This window comes from Prionailurus bengalensis, chromosome A2, assembly GCF_016509475.1.
Source record: "Prionailurus bengalensis isolate Pbe53 chromosome A2, Fcat_Pben_1.1_paternal_pri, whole genome shotgun sequence".
Lineage (NCBI taxonomy): Eukaryota > Metazoa > Chordata > Mammalia > Carnivora > Felidae > Prionailurus > Prionailurus bengalensis.
This window is the reverse complement of record NC_057348.1, coordinates 64,432,016-64,448,173: the sequence shown is the minus strand read 5'-3', so window position 1 is coordinate 64,448,173 and position 16,158 is coordinate 64,432,016. Positions and strand designations below refer to the sequence as shown.

The following is a 16,158-nucleotide window of genomic DNA, read 5'->3' as shown; positions in this document are numbered from 1 at the left end:
GAATGCTCTGTGTGTGTGTGTGTGTGTGTGTGTGTGTGGTGTCTAGAATTTAATTCCCAAGCCAAACTCTGTCTCTGGCCAGCTAAGCTGGCCCCCCACTGGGCACTTTTTCCCAGTCAATGAGAATCACCGTCCACCCAGTGGCCTCAGGTCCGTGAATTCATCCTGATTCCTGATGCGTCCTCTTCCCAGCAGCCTCCTGACACCCACGCGTGCGTGTGCATATGTGCAAACACACGTAGATGCACACGAACACACACGTGCACACACATGCACAGGCACACGCACACACGCATGCACAAGTACACACATATGCATACACATGCAGGTGCACGTGAACATGCACGCACACACATGCACAAGTGCACACAGACACACACGGACACATGCACACGCACACGTGCAGATGCACGTGAACACATGGACAAGTCCACGCGCACATGGACGAACACGCATGCACGCACGCACACACACATACACTTGCGCAAGTACATGTGCACAAGCATGCACATGCACAAGCACGCACGCACAAAAACACACTTGCACATGTGTGCACACACACAACTCCCTTCCCTCCCCCAGCCCACCCCAACTCCCACCGTGTTCCTTGGGTTTCTGCTCCTTCCTGCAAATCAGGAGCGTAGAGACAGGTTTTACTCTCGTCCCGCTGGTCCATTTTGCACACGAGGGCCAGAGTGATCTTAACTCAGATGTACACAAGCTAAGGTCAGACTTTCCAGAAACGCTTCAGTGCCTTCTGTCGCAGTTGGAGGAAGTACAAATTATGAACCGTGGCTCAAAAGACCCCCTGCTTTGTGTGGTCCTTGCGGGGTGGGTGGGGAGGGACTTCTTTCAGGGCTCGAGATGCTCTTTCTAGCCTCAGCACCTTCACAGATGCTGTTCCCCAGAGGGAGCCCTTCCCTCACTCTTCCCCTACAAGGACGGTTACTTCTACGGTGTCGGCTGACGTCAGGCTGCACGTGAAGCAGTGAGTGGGCGTCCCTGTAGGACCCACGTGGCCCCTCCCTCTCCTTCCTTTCCTCCAGTGGCTCTTGTACCGGTTTGGAATCTTCTCAGTGTCACTCTGCTGAGCCTCACTGACCACGAACAGAATGCTGGGTCCCCGCCCCACCCCACCCCCCCGGGCTAACCCTGCCTCCAGGGACGGGACACAGAGACCTCTTCCCTTCTCCAGCCTGTGACAAGCGCCTCGAGCCACAACCGTCCTGTCCTCCCTGTGTGTGCCCAGTTCTCGACGAACGGCCCAAAACACGGCCTCACACCCCCTCGGCCCTTTGTCCCTGCTGGAGCCCCGAGCCCAGAGCACCTGCGGGGTGGCCACCAAGGTCAGCCCCCACGCTCCTTGCGGACCTTCTCTGCATGTTCTCCGTGCCTCCTCTCAGCTCTGCTCTCTGTCCCAAGAAAATCCTCTCGCCTGGGGTTTTTCTGTACGTCCGCCGCAATCTCGGCCGTGGCATTATTCTCCTCTGCATCGTCACCATCGTTTCAGCGGTTGGGGAAGGAAGAGCTAGGGCATGCAGGCTCCATGTGGGGGCCCCCGAGAAGGCTTCCGTGCTGCAACGCCGGACCTTACGGGACGACCTGATGAGGCGAAACCTTGAAACTGGGGCTGTTGGGGATAATGGAGGGATCTGGCGACTGGGCTAAGTCGGTGGTGAGAGGGGTCCAAGCTGTTCAGGGCTATAGAGGAAGGGAGCCCTCCCTGGAGGTTTCTCAAGACTTCTGTGACCTTTATCACCAGCAGGAATTAATGTTTAACCAGCACAGCAGGCTGAACAAGCAAGGACAGGGAACCTGTGGATTCCAAGCTACACGGAGTGATCTGTCCCAGAGCCAGCGGGTCTCATGAAGAATAAGCCCAGAAGGAAGTAGGATTCTCAGCAAGTAAGTCCCTGGCTTCATACTTCACTGGATTATTATTGTTGGAAACGGCGACATCTGTACCTCGACTCTTGGTCCCCAGGTGCTGACCGCTTGCCCGAGGTTAACTCCCCTGAGGACTGGAAGTCACTGTTGGTCCAATGCTCTTAGGCTGGCGTCTCGTGGGGCTGTCGGTGACAGGGGGGCTGACAGGAGGTGCTCACGCGTGCACGGTCACTTGTGCGGCTCCTGTGTGACGAGGGAGGTGCCGGGGATGATTTGCTGCCTGTCACTCGGGAGCCAAAGCAGGACAGATGTGGGCAACGTCCTGTCCTTACCCCCTGCTTCCCATATGCTTTGGGGCCCCTCGTTCCCCTGAGCCTCTGTTGAGCCTCTGTTTCTTCGTCTCTACAACGGGGATTTTATTTATTTATTTATTTATTTATTTATTTTATTTATTTTTGGGACAGAGAGAGACAGAGCATGAACGGGGGAGGGGCAGAGAGAGAGGGAGACACAGAATCAGAAACAGGCTCCAGGCTCCGAGCCATCAGCCCAGAGCCTGACGCGGGGCTCGAACTCACGGACCGCGAGATCGTGACCTGGCTGAAGTCGGATGCTCATCCGACTGCGCCACCCAGGCGCCCCAATGGGGATTTTAATAGTACCTACCTTGTTAGGCAACTGGGATGATTAAATCCCATAATGCACTGGGTGTTGTATGGAAACCAATTTGACATTAAATTATATTTAAAATTTTTTAAAATAAATCCCATAGGGGCGCCTGGGTGGCTCAGTTGGTTGAGCGTCCAGTTCTTGATTTCTGCTCAGGTCATGATCTCACGGCCATGGGATCGAGCCCTGAGTCCAGTTATGATTACAGAGTCTGGTTGGGATTGTCTCTCTCCTTGCCCCTTCCCCCGCTTACATGAGCCCCCCCCGCCTCTCAAAAATAAATAAAAATACACACTAAAAAATCATTATAAGAAGATACCATCCTTGAGAAGATTGCTCTTCTCCATTGGGCCTGAGTTAATGCGTCTGAGAGTTTAGCATGTGCTGTGGTTAGCCTTCGTCTTTAATCGTATCCTCGTTCGACACGTGTGAAACCATGTCGGGAGAGGTGAGGACGGTCAGGCAAGACCTCCTAGCCTGTGAGCATGAAATCAGCACTTAGATGTTGTTATGGCACAGCCCGGCACCTGGCCCTCTGCCATTCTGGGAAAAAACGCCGCATTTTCAAAGCACTTACCATGTCCCAGGCACTAGAGTAGTCACATGAGCCCTTGGAGAGCAGGGAGGAGGGTCTGGAGGGACAGGACCGGAGATTCGGGACCGTTGGCAGGAGGGGGATGGGAAGGGTAGAGATGGGGAGTGTCAGGGCACAGCTGGAAAGTGGCAAGTGCAGGACTGGGCACAGGGCGGAAGGCTCTGGGCTTCCAAGGTGGTGTGAGGGCACAGGAGGCATTGTCTAGACAGGTCTCCCCATGCACGACCTTGGGGGACCCGGTGCTCCCACTCCTGAGTGTCTCTTAGCAGAGCAGGCTGAACCCGGGCTGGCACTCTGCCCTGTTCTCGGCCAGCCTAGCGATCCAGTGTGTTGGGCCCAGGAGGTGAGAGGTGGTGCTCTTGTTGCTGGGGGAAGTCCTTCCAGGGGTCAACCTTGTAGGTGCTCTTAGGGCTCATGTGCGCGGAAGTCTAGGACGGGGGGCACCCTAGAACTTTCACTCTGGCTGTCCTCACTGACTGGATTTTGAAACGAGGAACATCTTGGGGCTCCTCAAAATGTAAATCATAACTTCCAGGCCTCTAAAAGTCACTAAATGGCATGTGAAGAGACATCGCCATCTGAACGGGATGCCATCCCCGAGTTTTGCTGCACCCCGGCCTCTGATGGCAGGAGGCGTGCTCGAAAACACCGACGGTAGGTGAGACTGACAAAGAACGACGGTGTGTCCACGCTGAACCAGGTCATCAACAAGTGATCTATTTATGTAGTTTGCTACTATATAAACCTGATGGAAGAACGCAAGTATACCTGAAGTATAATAAGCAAATGTTGGCACAAGTGTGAGGACAGATCAACAAATTCACCATCATGATGGAAAGTTCTAACACACCATTAGTAATGATAGTAAACTGAAAGGCTCGTCAAGGCAACAAAAATATTAGTAGAGATTTGGAAAATCTCAACAAGTAACCATCTTGGTTTATTGGGCATAACTAGAGCCCCGCGCTGGATAGTTAGAAAATGCTTTCTTCAGGGCGCCTGGGTGGCGCAGTCGGTTAAGCGTCCAACTTCAGCCGGGTCACGATCTCGCGGTCCGTGAGTTCGAGCCCCGTGTCGGGCTCTGGGCTGATGGCTCGGAGCCTGGAGCCTGTTTCCGATTCTGTGTCTCCCTCTCTCTCTGCCCCTCCCCCGTTCATGCTCTGTCTCTCTCTGTCCCAAAAATAAATAAAAACGTTGAAAAGAAGAAAAAAGAAAAAAAAAAAGAAAATGCTTTCTTCTCAAGTGCACCTGAAACGTTACAAAAATTGAGGATGTATCGGTAGCAGACTTAAGTCTGAACACCTGTCACAGAATCGCTATCAAACCAGCGTGTCCTCTCCCCAGTTCAGTTCTATTCCGTTCAATTCCATTCCATTCAAGTCAATTCAAGTCAATTCAGTTCAGTTCAATTCAATTCAATCCAATTTATATTAAAAAAAAAAAGTAAAAGTTGCTATACATGTCTGGAGTTCTTTTAAGTTTATTTATTTATTTTGAGAGAGCGCTGACACATGAGCAGGCTACAGGAAGAGAGAGAGAGAGAGAGAGAGAGAGAGAGAGAAAGGGAGCAGGGGAGGGGCAGAGAGAGAAGGAGAGAGAGAATCCCAAGCAGGCTCTGAGCTGTCAGTGCCGAGTCCGACGCGGAAAGGGATCCCACAAACCCTGTAATCGTGGCCTGAGCTGAAACCAAGAGTAGGACACCTGACCAACTAAGCCAGCCCGGTGCCCCGAAAGCATCTAGTTTTAAATGCTGATATTGGATGTTGAAAAAGGACAGAAATCGAGCCAATCACTCAGCTAAAGGTGGTAGAAACATCACAACAGAATGAAGATAAGTTGAACGCAGGCAGTAATTCAGCTTAAGAGGAAAAATCAACGAAAAAGAAAATAAAGGTAGAATAGGACAGACCAACAAAGCCGCAAGTTTTTTTTTAAGACTAATAAACTACAAGCAGCTCTGCCAACCTGAACCAACGAAGAAAAGGGAGGGAAATAAATAAATAAATAAATAATATTGCAAGGAAAGGGGACATCATTGTAGATTCAACCAAGCAAAATGGTAACGCGTGTATTATTAAAACCGACAAACCCTTGTCCTGAAATTTAAAAATTTGCTGACATAGCACGAAGGGGAAATAGAAATCTTACTGAATGGTCCCAAATGATAAATAAATTGATTTGTTAAAAATATTTCCTCAAACATAGGAGGAGGGGCAAATAATTTTTACATGTGACTTGTCACACTGTAAGTGATTGGATAATGTCGCATTTCAGAACTATACAAACTGCTTCAGAGAATTTAAAAAAAGAAGGGATTATCCCCAATCTGTGCGACCACAGAATCTGACCCTAAAGCCAGAGAAAATCCACGTTAGCAGGAAAAATTACAGTGTTATTCGTGAGAAAGAAGTACAAATTCATGCAAACAGTTAACTCGCCATAGTTTTATCCCAAGAATAAATGGATGTTTGAAAATTAGAAAACTTGTTAATGACATTTATCATATTAACAATTTAGAGGAGGAAAACCATGTGAGTTTCTCTTTAGATGCAGAAACTATTTTGATACAATTGAACATCAATTTATTATAATAAAAGTAGGAATAGAAGAAACCTCCTAATAATGAATTTCCAATAAAACCCTGTCGTTTAGTGAAATGTTAGAAGCATTCTTTTTAAAGCCAACAAGGTGAGGACATTCACCACAACTGCTTCTGTTCAACAGTGTCACAGAGGGACATCTAGGAAATAGGGCCAGGCACATATAGAACCTGAAATTTTAAGTTTTCCAGTAGTCACATTTAAAATTTTTTTAAAATCCAAAAAAAAAAAAAATTAAAAAAAACATCTACATGTACTGCAGTAGAATGAAAGATTTTATGTAACACAACAAAGTGAAATGTAGTCCTACATTCAAATCGTGTAACAGGGAACATTTTTACACTGCTTCGGTTTTGAGATTTGAATGTAAATGATTACATAAAATTAAATGAAACATTTGTTTTCTCAGTGGCACTGGCTGTGTTTCAAGGGGCCCTTAGGCAAGTGCGGCTTGTGCCTATGACACTGGAGAGCACAGGCCTAGGCAGTGTAATCAGGCAAGAAAAATAAATAAGAAAAAGGACTCGAAAGAACATTATCACAGTTCACAGGTGATATGGTCCTTTGCAACGAAATCCACCTTGAATTAACAGACAAATTATTGCAACTTTTTTAAAAAATTTTTTTAACGTTTATTTATTTTTGAGACAGAGAGAGACAGAGCATGAACGGGGGAGGGGCAGAGAGAGAGGGAGACACAGAATCGGAAACAGGCTCCAGGCTCCGAGCCATCAGCCCAGAGCCTGACGCGGGGCTCGAACTCACGGACCGCGAGATTGTGACCTGAGCTGAAGTCGGACGCTTAACCGACTGAGCCACCCAGGCGCCCCAAATTATTACAACTTTTAAGAGAATGTCGTTAGGTGGCCGGAAAAAGGATGAAACATACAAAATCAATTGCAACTCTATACTTTACCAATAAACAGTTACCTTCTTTTCTCACTAACAAGAAAGATCATCTTTCTACATATTTAGGAGACATTTCCTTTCCGTTGCAGATATGTGCTTGTATTTCTATTGAGTTGTCTTTCTTTTATTGAAATGTCTTCTTAATTTTATGAAGCCTAACCCGTAATTAGCAATATGCATCTTAAATGCCTCCCTCCTCTTTCTAATTTATACAGTTTGCAGAATAGATATTCTCAACAGTAATGTAGTGACACTTGATGATCTTTTATGGTTAGCTGGCTAAGTGAATCATTTATGAAATCATTCCCCTCCAAGGCCATAAATATATATTTCTGTTGTCCTAAAAATTTTGCCTTTCACAGGCTTTAATCTATCAGAAACCCATTTTTTGTATATGGATTGAGGAGCAGGTTTAATTTCATTTTTTCCAAGTAGTTGACCAGTTGCCCGGCACCGTTTCATAACGTGTTCTCTATCAATCTACAATTCCACGTTTGTCAGTTCTCCATATCTTTCCGGGATTTTTTTTCCAGGCTGTCTATTCTGTTTAATTGGTCAGGTGTCTACCTTTGTAATCAAAACCATGACATTTTTCCAGCTTCCTCAGTCATAAGTGTAGAGCAAGACTGTAATGTCCTTCTTTCTCGACAGTATGCTGGCCGTTCTTAGACCTTTGCTTTTGCATTTATATACCTTTTAAAATTTTCTGATGTTTAGTTATTATTGAGAGAGAGAGAGAGAGACATAGAATCCAAAGCAGGCTCTAGGCTCCGAGCTGTCAACACAGAGCCCGATGCGGGGCTCGAACCCACAAACTGCAAGACCATGACCTGAGCTGAAGTCGGACGCTTACCCGACTGAGCCACCCAGGCTCCCCTTGCATTTATATTTTGTCGTCAGATATCTGTGTTGGGATTTAGATTCTGATGGCATCGAATCTGCAAATCGGTTTGGGGAAAGTGGATGTTTCTATGCATGAACAGACATCAGTTCCCATCTATTTAGATCTACTGTAATGGCTCCTGTCGATTTTTATAAGTTTCTTCATCCGGTTTTGCACGTCTTTTGTTAGGTTTTGTTAGATTTTCTCCTGTCTTCCGGTTCCTACTGCAAGTCCTGTCTCGCCACGATCACTGTGGATGGGCGTAGAAGCTGGCCGCCGATAATACCTCACAGGCGGTGGAGACAGGTGCAAGCCCAGTGTAGCCCGTGGGCAACGATGTTTTGAAGCCAGGGCCCTGCCTTAAACCTTCGGGTGACTGCTTTCTCTGCAAACGTTGGCTGGGTCCCCGGCTTCCAGCCTCCTGTCTGGGCTGTGCCCTCTTCTCGAGCTTTGTAGCGCTGGTCACCATTGATTGACAACTATGGATTTCTCCCTCTGTCTATTCTTTCATGGTCTGCTTCCCAGCAAGTAGGTTTGCCATGTCCAGCATGAGGGCAGGCTGGCCCTCTGGCAAGGAAGATGCTTGCTGTGTGACCCTGCCTCATGGCCTAACCTCTCTGGGCCTCAGCTTCTCCATCCATGCAATGGCGATGAGAATGTCTACCTTGTAAAGTAGGTGAGAGGGACTGAATGATTTTCTGTAGAAATCCCTGTAACGAAGCCTTTATAAGTGCTACGTGTTATGAGGGTGACTCTTTATGGAATGGAAGATTTCACTCGATTCTCACACCCCCTTGGCCAGAGGTCCATGCTGGGGTCAGCCCCTCACCATACCTATATCCTTCTCTGCATCGCCTCCTGTCTTCACCCAGGGTTTACCAAGCAGGGTGCTGGGAGTGGCCCTCTGTAGACCCCTTGCTGGGTCTCCAGACCCCAGGCCCCTTGCTGGAGCCCCTGTGTGTGAAGCCACCTGCCGTGGGCCCGGCCAGCTTTGTCCAGCTTGCCGCTCCCTCTGCCCGCAGAGCGCCTGGTCCCGCCTGCCTCTTGTCTGCAGGGGCACATCTCAGTGCCGGGGGATGAACAGCCTCCTGTCCTCACCGAGCCACCGAGGGAGGGTGGGAGCCTCGCACCGGGCACAGAGCTCCTCGCCAGCCCCCCACAGCCCCGCTGCCCTCCTGCCGCAGGCTTCAAGGCCTCTGCCCCTGACCGTGAGCTGTATGTATATGCGTGCGGTGGACGCATGTGCATGCACGCATGTGTCGTAGGAGCAGACAGTCCTGCCTGCCCCTCCTGATCTGAGTGAGCTCTGCCAGGCCCCTTTCCAAGGTTCCCAGGGCTCTGCGCACACCGCAATAGAGAAATGAACCCTGTCCCTCGTGTTTCACTGACCAGCCTGCCTGAGGGGGCGGAGAAGAAAGGGAGCCCGAGAACTCTTGCCTCTTGTAACAGCGTGGATAGACCTTAAGGCGTTATGCTAAGTGAAATAAGCCACTCAGAGAAAGATAAATAACCACATGATCTCATTAATATGTGGAATCTGGAAACCAAGCCAAACAGAACGCAGACTCATAGATACAGAGAACAGACTGGCATTTCCAGAAGGGAGGGGGTGCTGGAGGAGGGAGCATGGACGAAGGGGGTCCGGAAATGCAAACTCTGAGCTGCGCATAGGGATGTAACGCACCGCGTGGGGGCTCACAGTCGGTCGCATTGTAGCAACTTGGTGTGCGACACCCGTAACTAGACTCATCCCTGGTGGTCATTTCACAATGGCTGCAAATGTCCCATCGCTACATGGTACACCTGAAAGGATCATACTTTGGGATGTCAACTATACCTCAATTTTTTTAAAAAAGCCAAGTGCATTACTCTACGCCATGACAAAGCATTAGAAAATATATCTTGGGGTGCCTGGGTGGCTCAGTCGGTTAAGGGTCCGACTTCGGCTCAGGTTATGATCTCAAGGTCAGTGGGTTCGAGCCCCGCGTCGGAATCTGTGCTGACAGCTCGGAGCCTGGAGCCTGCTTCGGATTCTGTGTCTCCCTCTCTCTCTGCCTCTCCCCGGCTCATGCTCCGTCTCTCTCTCTCAAAAGTAAATAAACATTAAAAAAATTAAAAAAAAAATACAGAGAGAGAATGAGAGAGAACAGGGTTTTGAATCCCAGGAACCTGGCTCAAATCCTCACCTTCCAGGCTTCTCTCTGATCTGGACTAAACTGATGGCCCAGGGCTGGCCTGAAGGCATCCTCCTAACTCATCTTGCCTACCCTGGGTCCTTCCTCCACCCGAGAAAGAGCCAGGGAGGTTGCAGTTTCCCAGGGGGTTGCCTTGAGGGTGTGCAGAAGTCCGGATCGAACACAGAGCACTGGGAACATAGAGCCCTTTCTTTCCCTGTGGCCTCTTGCCACTGGCCCCTGCAAGGTTCCACTGCGTCCTTTGGCCCTGGGCTGCCCCCACCCAGCCCTCAAGTCTGGGGTGGAGAGCAGGAGGGCGGGAGGGGTTGCAAGATGTTGCTGCCGGGTAAATAGGCAGAGCAAGCCGCTCTGATTGGCTTTGGGGAGGCGGACACTGTCTATATAAATGGTGATTGCATCCTCTGTGCCTTTTAACTGTCACGGAGGAGAGGAGAGAGAAGGCTGCCTGTGAGTACTGCTCTTTGTCCTTAGAGCCTGGGGTCACCAGAGCCCCTGGAGAATTCCAGCTCCTGGATGGCTGTGACCCTGGGGTGGGGTGGGAGTGGGGGGCTGGACTTGGCTTGTTCATTCCAGCCTGGTTGATTTCCTCTGGCCGGGACGGCTTGGCATCGGGCGGTGGGCCGGTGGGGCACACCAGAGGGACTTTTTATTGAAATGGGTGCCAACCTAAGTCACCTGCCTTTTTGTGTGTCTCCGAGCAACAGGTCAGGTAAAGAGACAGAAACTTCGGATGGTTTTTTTAGCCGGTGTTCTCTGAGCCATAACGAAGTGAGTGGAAATGAGTTTCGGGCTGGTTGGTGGTGTATGTGGAGCCCACGGAGGCTGGGGTGGGGTGGGGTGGGGAAGGAGGACCCCGTCTGCATGGCGGGCAAAACACGTCCCCCCCACCCCCAGGCTCCTGCCCTCAGTGCCAAGGACCGCTAACAGTCCTCCCTCAAAATGCTTATAAACACCGGCTCTGATGTTTGTCAGCGGCCCCCGGGGAATACAGTAGGCGGTCAATAATGAGAGCTATAGAATTAATCAGCATGCCAACTGCAGGTGGGAATGCCCCTGCCTGGGATGTATTATTTTCTCTGGTTTCTGAGGGACATCCGAGCAAAGGATATGAGTCCCCCCCGCCCAATCCTATTCCTCTCTTAAAGGCTTCAAGCCCTGGGTGCTTGTGCTTGGTTTCTCATTCATATCAGCAGGATCTCGCCTCCGGAAGAGAGCGAAGGCTAAGGTCCCATTGCAACATCAAAGCTGGTCTCTGTGGGTTTCCAGGGTGCCAACGAGACACAGGCTCTTTCTGCCCGAGGGTGGCCCGTGAGGCTCAAGGGCAAAGACAGGTGACATCTAGGACAGTTAACATGGAGGCAAGCTGAGGAGGGCGGTTCTGAAAGGGAAAAAATCGTGTCCTTGACTGTGGCCGCTCCCTCTCTTCTGGGCACGCGATGGGTGTGCCTTGGGCAGCAGCCAGTTTGATGATAATAATTACAAAAAAAACCCCCCACAAAAACCAAAAAACCAAGATCCTGCCAACCCCCTACAAATTCAAATAAACGGGTGGGGGGTGGTTATTTATGTTTCCCCCTCTTCAAGGTGTTAATCCTTCTGAGGGTTTTCCCCTGTGACGTTTGGAAACTCTGTTTGCGTCTGGTGGCGAGTTTGGGGAAAGACTCCAGGAAAATTAAGAGTCTGTGGATATCTTATTTATTTAAGTTTATTTATTTATTTTCGAGAGAGAAAGCACAAGTAGGGGAGGGGCAGAGAGGGAAGGAGGGGGAGAGAGAGAGAGAGAGAGAGAGAGAGAGAACCAGGCAGACTCTGAGCTGTCAGCATGGGCACGGAGCCCAGTGCAGGGCTTGAACCCACAAACCGTGAGATCATGACCTGAGCTGAAGTCAAACGCTTAACCGACTGAGCCCCCCAGGCGCCCCACGGCTCTGTGGATATTTGAGGAGAGAGGTCCTGAAATTTTCAAGGTGCTCATCCACGTTTCTGGACGGGGATGCTCGGGCCATGAGGGGGCCGTCGGAGGGACCCGTCCGGGCTTCTGAGTGCACACACCCACGAGTAAAACTACCTGTGAGCCGTGTGGGCTTCCCTGAGCCCTCTTCCTCCTTTCCAGAGCAGGGATAGTCTTGCTACTTTGCAAAGCCATCGTGAGGATTGAGAGCACAGAGTTTCAGTGCTCACGCCGGTGCCCTGTGTGTAGTGACAGTCTCAGCATTTGCTCGGGGGCACGGGGGACCGCAGATCTGGTATAGCCTCTGCCCGTTTCTGTCTCAGCTGGGCTGAGCCCAGCTGGGGGCTCAGGTGAGACACCGCCTATCACACGTGGTGAACGGGGAACACCCAGACCACACTCTGGGGGGGGGGGGCAGGCGCTGCCTCCCCAGCCTGGCCCAGAGCCCCCTCTGGGTGGGCACAGGGAGGGGGCCGTGCAGGAGCCTATGGCCACCCGGCCACAGAGGTCAGGGGAGGAGGCTGGCTTCAGCATCAGAAACACCAGCACCCGCTGCTCCCGTGATGGGTTGTATGGCCGTGATCAGGGGCACCAGCCCCCCTGAGCCTTGGTCACGCAGCAGCAGTAACACTCTGGGCAGGATCATCGACATTGCTAAATGACAGAAGGCATATGACAAATTGAGCAGAACTTAGGCAACAGAGATTCATCTGGTTTCTCAGAACATAGGATGTGGCAACTCAGGGGCAGCATTTTCTGGGCTTTGAACTCGGGGGAACCTCAAACACAGGTTTCTTAGCAACACCGGGGACAGGCCAGCGGCCACCCCCCCCAGGAGTAATGGGGAGTTCACAGTGAATTCAGGACTCAGGATTTACCACTGAACTGATTTGTGGGGGGGGGGGGGGGGGGATGGAGACTTCCCAAACAGTGTGCCAAAACATACTGAATCGACTCACAGTGGCAGGTGTCATATATTTGGAATAGATGATAAATCAATATGTGATGTGGCCATGGGATGTGACCGCTGTAATGAAAAGAAGCAACCAGCTAGAATGGCACTGAATAGTCTCAGGTCTATGGAAAAGGGCAGATGGCCGTAGCCTTTTGTGAACTGCTAATGTGGCTGCAAGAGAGTAAGAGGAAAGGGGGTGAGAATTTTAAGGGGGAGGAGAGGAGCTTTCCCTCAAGGAAGAGTTTCTTCTGGAATTGCACTGAAATAAAATGGAAAACGAGGGGAGGTAGTTCAAGTTGGACTCACTGGCTCTTTCTTGCATAAAACCGTTTAATAGCAAACACAGAGGGTATTATGCTAAGTGAAATAAGTCAGGGAAAAGACAGAGATCATATGATTTTACTCAGATGTGGGATTTAAGAAGCACAACGGATGAACACAGGGGAAGGGATGGAAAAATAAGATTAAAGAGAGAAGGAGACAAACCATAAGAGACACTTAAAAAGAACAAATGGGGGGGGGGCTGCTGGAGGGGAGGTGGGGGCATGGGCTAAGTGGGGGATGGGCATTAAGGAGGGCACTTGTCGGGTTGAGCGCTGGGCGTTGCATGTAAGTGATGCATGACCAGGTTCTACCCCTGAAATCATTATGACATTATGTAATGACATTATATATTAAATAACTTGGAGTTAGATTTAAAAAAACAAAAAGTTGGAAGCAGAAACAGACGTGAACAAATGAGAAAAGCTAGCGGAGACGGGGTGTTCGTGCTTGCCAAGGCTGATGGCGGGTGGGTGACGTTTCTGTGTCATCCTGGGTCTTCTGGAAAGAAATGGGCAATGTGCAGAAGAACCGAACGCCTTACACCTCCTGATTTCCATTCGGGGGTTGACATCTCTGGGGGACAAATTCAGTAGGAAAAGGAAGCGACATGCCATTTTTCACGGCAATGCCACCTTCACGCAGACAAGGGACAGAGCACGTGGGAGGTGGGACAGTGTTCAGGGACACCGTGAGCCCTGCCCGGCAGGTGTTACTAAGAGGAGAGTGTGCACTTTTTTTTTTCTTTTTGTATTATGACCAAATAATACACGTACCTTGATGACAACTGTACGAATTACCTGAGGTCAGGACACCGTAATAATATCAACAGGTTTGTGGCCAACATGTTTTTTCCCTCTGAAGTCGCGTAGGGTATTCGATTTCTCAGTTGGCTGTTTATTACGTCGCGATACGTTTGCACAGGTGTAGGTGGAAGCAGCAGTGTCTGACCACGGGACTAAAAGTGAAATCGTGGCACGCATGGCTGCTATCCGTACAGAAATGGCAGGCCAGGAAAACACTTGGACAGGTGTTCTTTAGCCAGCGCATGATCGAGAAGCCGCTCAAAGTTCCCTCCTCTTTCCCGTCCAAGGAGCGAGGCCGTCCCCGCAGCTGGATCTGTCCCGGGTGGGGATTTCCTCCCGTTTCTCCCACGCTGCGCTGGGGTTCTGTCACCGCCAGATATTCCGAACGGGCCGGGACTCCTTTCTCACGTGCTGATTTCCCACCATCAGTGGCAACAGATGGCAGACGCACACAGCCTTAGAGACTGCCCGCAGCGTCCCGCGGCCCTGCCCGGTTGACAGGGGAGGGAGCAGGTGCAGAGAGACCAGGAATCTGGTGTCAGTGGCACAGCCTCTTTACAGCAGAACCAGGACTCAAGCCCGTCTACTCTGATCCCGGATGCACGTTCTTTCTCCTGCCCACGGCTGCTAGGGAGGAAGGGCACAGCCCGTGGAATTGCAAGTTGAAAAACCCGATTCTGCACAGTGTAGCAGGGCAAGTCTCTAAGGCAGGCCGCGCTGGCCAGACAGGAGGAAGAGGCTTCCTGGGCATCCGAACTGACCTGGTAGAAAGCCCCCTGCCCGGCAGCTCAGGGCCCTTGCCAGATTAATGATTATGCAGCCTGCTTAGAATTCTCAGGATCACTGCCATCCAATAAACTGAAGATGCGGGGGGGGGGGGGGGGGGGGGGGAGGGAGGGTCAGCCTCCAGCAGAGAGCCATGGCGAGTGTGTGTCGTGTCATGACCACCAGCTAAGCCGGGGAGGCCCCGTGCGAGCTGTCTTGATCCCTACGGCCTCTGGGAAATCTTTACTGGGAGCTCAGAGAGAGGAGACCGGTTTCCTGAATTTTAGTCCCACGTGTTTCCGGGTTTGTCAAGCCCTACTCTGGCCAGGGCTGTTGGGGACAGGCCGAGCCCGTGTCTGAATCCACTACATTCATCAGGGACCAGGTCAGAGTGCAGGGCCCAGCTGTGTCCCTAGCCTCTCGGTGCCAAGGCCTGGCCATGTGCTCCAGTCATGGTCATGGTCCCAACGAGGTTATTGAGAAGATTAAGAAGAGAATAGACGCTAAGAGCTTCCCACGGTGCTTGGTACCTGTGAGCTAATATAGATGCTGACCATTCTCTAAACCAGGGAGAGTCCCGGGCACCTGGTTGAGCGTCCGACTTCAGCTCAGGTCATGATCTCACGGTTCGTGGGTTCGAGCCCCGTGTCGGGCTCTGTGCTGACAGCTCGGAGCCTGGAGCCTGCTGTGGATTCTGTGTCTCCCTCTCGCTCTGTCCCTCCCCTGCTTGTGCTCTCTCTCTCTCTCTCAAAAATAAATGTTAAAAACAATTAAACCAGTGCAAGTCCCTCTTTCAACAAGGACACCCCAATTTACATGGAAGTAACTGCACGTGTGGAAGACAGAGGTGTGTGTGTAACAGAGAGTACCGGACTTCATTCCTGGAACCGCAGGGAAGGGCGCTTTGGCGTGAAGGACGGAGTGCTTGGAAGGACACGGCTTTGTGCCTGAGCTTTGCCACCACTAGTTTCACATCTGGGAAGGGCCCTGACACCTCTGAGCCCTGACCTTTCACATTTCCCACCTGCAAAACTAGGGCGGCTCTGAGCACGGAGCCTGACGCGGGGCTCGATCCCGTGAACCACGAGATCATGACCTAAATCGAAACCAAGAGGCGGATGCTTCATGGACTGAGCCACCCGGGTGAGCCCCCACCCAAACCCCTATTTTTTTAATAAAAAGTTTTACCTGAGCGCCAGCTCCATATGGGGCGTGTATCTCCCAGGGGCGCTCCGAGGTGGGCATTTTCACCCGGCTCCTTTGTGCCGGGCTGAGAGGGAGCCTCGGGAAGGGCAAGGAGATACCGCGGCATCTCTGTGACAGAAGAGGTGACCTCGGGGCCCCTCGGGGGCTTGTTGGGGTGCTTCATGTGCTGCATAGTCCCTGAAGAAGATGCTAATTTAAAGGATGTAAAGCTCCCACGTGGCTTGTTAACTAGAGTCCTAAGAGTTACAGAGGCGCGTTCGGGGTCTCTTTTAAGGCAAATTGAGAGCTAGTCGCCCTTATTGCTGGAAGGCTCTCATTGCTAGAAACTTCCTCATGCTCTCGGCTAGAAGCGTTCCTCATGTTGGCTGGATGTATGCTCTTGTGCCCACAGAGAAAACATTCGTCAAGGAACCAGG

General features: G+C 50.9%; 1 protein-coding gene across 2 annotated transcripts in view; it reads left to right on the top strand.

Annotated features, from left to right (window-relative positions):
* The first annotated feature begins 1,318 nt into the window (after positions 1-1,318).
* The window catches only part of DDC (dopa decarboxylase), an 84,875-nt gene continuing 70,035 nt past the window's right edge, over positions 1,319-16,158 (top strand). Inside the window, exon 1 of one of the 2 annotated variants that reach the window (XM_043588457.1) lies at positions 1,319-1,905. The gene's annotated coding sequence lies outside the window, so the exon portion shown is untranslated. Of the gene's footprint in view, positions 1,985-16,158 lie in introns of both variants that reach the window. The other variant, XM_043588458.1, reaches the window with a different exon arrangement.